Source organism: Aethalodelphis obliquidens, unplaced genomic scaffold (assembly GCF_003676395.1).
Source record: "Aethalodelphis obliquidens isolate GAN/ISIS:26980383/991018 unplaced genomic scaffold, ASM367639v1 scaffold13, whole genome shotgun sequence".
Classification (NCBI taxonomy): Eukaryota; Metazoa; Chordata; class Mammalia; order Artiodactyla; family Delphinidae; genus Aethalodelphis; species Aethalodelphis obliquidens.
This window is the reverse complement of record NW_020837957.1, coordinates 31,720,269-31,726,878: the sequence shown is the minus strand read 5'-3', so window position 1 is coordinate 31,726,878 and position 6,610 is coordinate 31,720,269. Positions and strand designations below refer to the sequence as shown.

General features: G+C 36.7%; 1 pseudogene; it reads left to right on the top strand.

Moving 5' to 3' along the window:
- Positions 1-4,586: 4,586 nt before the first annotated feature.
- Positions 4,587-6,360, top strand: LOC113624519 (eukaryotic translation initiation factor 2 subunit 3 pseudogene; annotated as a pseudogene).
- The last annotated feature ends 250 nt before the right edge of the window (positions 6,361-6,610 follow it).

The window sequence follows — 6,610 nt, the reverse complement described above, 5'->3', positions numbered from 1 at the left end:
TTTTTATCATAAAATATCCGAATAATGCTTTTATTTGATCTAGGGAAAGGACTTTCTACCAATTCTAATTTTTCCTGCAGGATGTGTGTTCGTGTTCTAAATCTTAACTTACCAGTACAGATTGTGAGGTTTGATGAGTGTTAAACTGTAGAGCCATAATAAAAGTCAAAGTGATTTGTCAAAATTTGGAGGAAGTGTAAATGGCTATGTTTCAATTTGTGTCTGCAAAGAGTAGGTAGTAGTAATTGCTTTAGCGGGATGATCAGGATGAAAGACAGTAAAAAAAAAAAATCTTAATTTCTTCTTTATGAGATTGTTACAGAGTCAGCGCTTTGAGTGGCACCTCCCCACGCGATCGCTGGTGTATTGTGCTGAAGCTTCACTAGAGAAAGTGCGTGCTTTCATCCGGCCTCTGCAGGGCACGTGCTCTGTTACGTGAAGAGCATGACAAATCTGTATAGTTTCCAATCTCTTCTTCTATTTTCATTTCTACAATCTTAGAGGAAAAAAGCTCTGATAAAAATAAATGTAGCTGTATTGTAATCTTCATGTAGTCTTGTGGTTAAAGAAAGAAAAGTAAATATTAAAAAACCTCTGTGTTTTAGTTGGGAACACAAATAAAATGATTTATTTGCTTCTGCATATACCCTTTATTTTTACTTTCTGATCATTCTACTGAGACTGGATTTCACTAGAGTCCCCACGGTAATGGGGCCTGGTGACTAATCCACTGAGCCATACAAACCCCATCTGCTTACTCATTTTGACATTTTAATAATATCCCATTTGGACCTTTGTTCAATTTTGCTTTGTGTGCTACATCTTTGTTTTAACATTATATCTGAAATAATTTACTATAATGAATACTATCAAAGCTCCCTAATTAAAACACACGGAAAGTTTTTTGTTTGTTTGTTTGTTTTTTTGGTATGTCAACTATGTATACTTTCCACGGGAAATGTACCCACTAAAATTTGTCATATGGACCATCAAATTGTCCTCTTAATTATTGTTCATTGTGTATTTTACTTGGAATAAAGGAAAAATATGTCATTAAAAAAGCAACATCAGGGCTTCCCTGGTGGTGCAGTCGTTGAGAGTCCGCCTGCCGATGCAGGGGACACGGGTTCGTGCCCCGGTGCAGGAAGATCCCACATACCGCAGAGCGGCTGGGCCCGTGAGCCATGGCCGCTGAGCCTGCGCGTCCAGAGCCTGTGCTCCGCAACGGGCGAGGCCACAACAGTGAGAGGCCCGCGTACCGCAAAAAAATAAAAAAGCAACATCCTATTTGATTTCCATCTTACTCAGAAATTCCTGTATGGAGTGTTTTTCTCTGTAAATACCATAATAGATTATTCTAATGGTACAGCAGAGTACAGAGTAGGATAGCTTCAGACAACATTGCTGATGACAGAAGTAATGTTAAATGCTGACTTGTTTTGTTTTATAAATATGTGATTTCTTCAAATGAAGATTGATTATGACCTAGTATTTACATACATAAATCATACATATTGTGACAGACTTGTAACATGCTGTATGTGTTGCCCTCCGGGAGCTTGACTGTATTCAGCATATGCCACAGTCAAAAGCTTATTAATTATTATTGATTAATTCATATACTCCCTTTCACTCATACCAAACTATTGAGGAATATTATAGAAGGAAGAAGGAAGACTTAAACACGCATTAGAAGATCCGCCAAATATTTACTCAAGTCTTCATAGGACACTAAACACACAAAAATCCTATAATTTAACCTAGATTTTGTAGCAGGCACAGATGGTAAAGCAAGTGATAAATCATTTGCAGGATGTTAAGCTGCAAACAGAAAGTTAAGCATGATCCAGACTGTAAAGCAATGTAGGAGTCCAAGTGTGAAAAGATTTAAATAATAGAACAGTAACACGCAACACATTTTCTCTCTTTTCCAAGTAATCTCAGTAGCATTAGAATTTACCAGTGGCTGCTGCTCTAATAAAATAAGTATATTTATAGATTGCTCTTCAGAAGGTAATACCATTTTACACACATTATATCTCATTTAATCTTCTTGAAAACACTGAGATCAGTATAGAAGTTCAGAGAGGTTAAATGGGTTGTGCAATATTACACAGCCAGTAAGTAGTGGAGCAGAGTCTCAATTCAAGCTCGTGACCCCAAACTTAGTGCTCTAAGTTTCATCACCATGGAAAGCTGGGAAACACCACGTGCTGTGCCTTCATCCCAGGGCTGATTCATTCATTTCAGCCATCTTTTACAATGTATATTAACAGCCATGGTGTTAATGACCATCCAGTGATCTGTCAGTCACTTAGAGAGTAAATAAATATATTTACTCTGCCAAATTCATTGGTTCTGCCACATATTAATAATCTATACAGGAAAAATGAGGTAGAGAGTTGAGATACTAATCAGACATCATAATAACTGAAGAGATGGCTCACCTGTACTATGGAGAGGTAATGCTGTAGAGAGAAAAGGACGCAGGCATTAGAGTTGCAAAAGTCCAGGTTATTACCATGAATTTTCCATATATGAGCACAATTTGAGCAAATTAATTAATTTCTATAAGTTTTAGCCACCTTAAAAACAGTTTCTTTAAAGGGTTAAAAATATGTAGAGTTACTGTCACATAATGGGCACTCCATAACAGTTATCATTACCATGAGTATAATTTAGATAGTGTATCTAAGCACCACGTTGACTTCAACTAGGAACTTCCAGGGGACATAATTTTAAGAATTAAATAAAGAATAAAACCACTGGTATCAGTTTGCTAAATATTTAAAATACTTGAAGACTGGTTATTAATCACATTGTTTTCTAGTTAATATGGGTAAACATTTATGATTCATATCTAAAATTATACTTAAAGGAGAAGGAAATTTACTAAGAATTTAAAGGTCAGGAGTAAAATATGATCAGTGCCACAGAATTATATCATTTCATGATATCTGAGTACAAAAAGATGTGATGGCTTTTATTTCTGGAAAAGTGGGGAGATCAATTTATATTTGACATTATCAGCACATCAATGATAAATGAAATCTAAAAAATTAAAAAACATCAGTGGGTACCCAAATATCTAAAAGGTGCCAACTCATAATACTGAAAAATCCTAACACAATATCATAGAACAGGAGAAATCAAATAAGCAAAGAACGGAAAAACAGCTATTAGAACCATAAGAGCTGCTTTATTTGTATATATTTAATTTTGAAATTTAAGGATGGCCAATTGATAGCAAAACATCCTACTATGATGAAAGTTTTAGTTCCCTCAAGAGAAGACTCCAGATGGCAACTAATGATAAATCATTCATCTTTGTGACTATATTTTCACCAGATGTTTTTAATGGTATAACTTCTGAATGAGTTATACTCTATCTGGGTTGAATTTTGTGCACCAAATTGTGAGTATGTAAGCCGAGAAAAATTGGGCTCCACAGTTTGACTCTAATATGTAAAGATTGACTGGGCCAGTAGGTGATATTCCCTAGCTAAATTCTTCATTAACCTTTTTCATATAATAGAGGCAACCAATTGGCAATTTAAATTAGATGAAAAAATCCAAGATATCAGGGAATATGAGATATTGTTTGCTATTAGATAAGAAAAGAAAGAGAAAGAAGTCTATGAATAAAACCCAATGGGAAAAGTTCAGAGAGACCAGATGTCTGTCTGACCTCAACAATAAGAGCAAAGACAGTATCCTCAGAGAGCACAGGAAAAGAACAAATGAAAAAGATGAAAAAGACAAAGAACTAGAAATGTAACTCTGGAATCATAACAGGAGAAATTATCCAGAGTTTCATCAGTTTATCTGTTCCAATGTAGAAAATTCATCAGGCAAATAGACTGGTAGAGATAAGAGAAATACTCCTAAATTCCAAAGATGATTTAAGTTTAACCAAATTTTGAAAAAAATTGTTGTGAGTACAGCTGAAAGCTTCAATAAAAGAACCAACAGAATGTTTCTCCTTTGCAAAGATGGTCATAAACTAAAAAGAGATTTGAAGAGTATTCAAGTCAACACAAGTCTAGACTGTCAATAACCCCCAGATCCCAAAAGACGATTTCCAGTCTGGCATACAAGAAGCTTGGAAGTTACCATTTCATCCTAACAACAAGTAAAAGCTAAACATAATGAAAAATCAACTCTTCTTAGATCCATAAGAGAAGTGAAGTCTCAGGGCAAACTGCTGTCCCCCTCCAATTGAGAGACTGAAAGGCAAGCACATAGAATCAGAACTTACCAACACAGAAACTCACGAGCAGCAACCTCACGGGAACTAGTACCATCAGGGTAGGGAAACCTAAAATGTAATCAATGAATTGCTGAAGGCTCAGTGTGTACAACTTCTGAGAGTTAAAAACTCCAGGAAGATTCAGTCATAAGGGGGTCCCCGCACTTTTGTGAGTTTTACCTTTGCAAGCTTGACCTTTTGTGAGTTTTACCTTTAGAAGTTCTCACAGTGAATATCGAAGAAAAATCTCCTTGTGCTTCTGGCAGGAGGAGGGGTAAAGGAACCATCTTGAGATATGTCAGAGCATTCTGTTCTTCATAACAAGATCTGTCCTTAGATGGCGGGGGGCGAGGCTGGTGTGACTCTGGGGCAGCAACATCTTTCTCGCCAAGATCTCACCACACTGGATGTTACCAGGTTGACTCCACTCTCGCATGAAGTTATCAGCAGACAAGCCACAATTAATATAGGTACACTTGGTCACATTGCCCATGGAAAATCTACCTTTGTGAAAGCTATTTCTGGAGTTCACACTGTCAGGTTCAAAAACGAACTAGGAAGAAATATTATGATCAAGCTTGGATAGGCTAATGCCAAGATTTACAAACTTAATGAGGCAAACTGTCTTAGCCAGAATGTTACAGATCTTGTGGAAGTAGTATACCTGATGAGTTTCCTATAGACATTCCATGGACCAAAGGGAACTTCAGACTAGTCAGACATGTTTCCTTTGTTGACTGTCCTGGCCATGATATTTTGATGGCTACTGTGCTGAATGGTGCAGCAGTGATGGATGCAGCTCTTTGGTTAATAGCTGGTAATGAATCCTGTCCTCAACCTCAGACTTCTGAACACCTGGCTGCCATAGAAATTATGAAGCTGAAACATATTTTGATTCTGCAGAATGAAATTGATTTGGTAAAAGAAAGTCAGGCTAAAGAACAGTATGAACAGATCCTTGCAATTGTACCAGGTACAGTAGCAAGAGGAGCTCCTATTATTCCAATTTCTGCTCATCTGAAATATAATACTGAAGTTGTCTGTGAGTATATCATTAAGAAAATTCCAGTACCTCTAAGAGACTTTACTTCAGAACCCCAACTTACTGTTATTAGGTCCTTTGATGTCACCAAACCTGGCTGTGAGTTTGATGACCTTAAAGGTGGTGTGGCTAGTAGTAGTATTTTAAAAGGAGTATTAAAGGTGGGCCAGGAGATAGAAGTCAGACCTGGTATTGTTTCCAAAGATAGCAAAGGAAAACTCGTGTAAACCAATCTTTTCCAAAATTGTATTACTTTTGAGGAACAAAATGATCTTCAGTATGCTGCTCCAGGGGGTCTTAGTGGAGTTGGAAGAAAAATTCACCCCACTTTGTGCTGGGCTGACAGAATGGTGGGGCAGGTACTTGGTGTAGTTGGAGCTTTACCAGAGATCTTCACAGAATTGGAAATTTCCTATTTCCTACTTAGACGACTTCTTGGTGTACACATGGAAGGAGACAAAAAAGCAGCAAAGGGTCAAAAGTTATCTAAGAATGAAGTGCTTATGGTGAACACAGGATCCCTTTCAACAGGAGGAAGAGTTGGGGCAGTCAAGGCTGATTTGGGTAAAATCATTCTCACCAATCCTGTGTGCACAGAAGTGGGAGAAAAAATAGCCCTTAGCCAGAGAGTTGAGAAACACTGACGTTTAATTGGTTGGGGTCAGATAAGAAGAGGAGTAACAATCAAGCCACCAGTAGATAATGACTGAAGATTATCAGTTAAATAATACATTTGGATGAAGTCAGAATTTCTCTTAACAACCTAGGGGTAAAATTTCAAAGCAATACTGGGGATACAACTCATTGCCTTAGTAGAAGCCATAAGGTTGTTTTCATTTTCTTCTGATGAAAATTAGCCTCTACTACTAAAATAAAAAATAGGGTCTATAATAAATGTCAGAATTGGCACATTGATGGATTGAATCCACATTTTATCAGTAATTGATCATTAAACAGTGTCACATTTGTGCATCAATTCAGGTTTGAAATGAAACTGCTATTACAACTAGACTTTGCTATAGCATACATACCACTGAACCTGTTTGAAATAAAATTTTTCTCTTATTTTTTCAAGAAAAAAAAAAAGAAAAATTATTTAACCAGAGCCTAACCTGCTGGGGTTTTATTAGTGCCTAACTGAAATGCGAAAAGGAAAATACACAACTCCAGCCTTTTTTAGCCATCCTGTCTCACTTGAGAAGTGGAAGGAGGAGGAGAACTGAAAAATATGCAAGCAGAGAGATAGTTTAAGAAAAAAAGCCAAAAAATGAATGCTACAGATAAAAAATAATGTAACAGATGTGAATAATGCTTTTGAT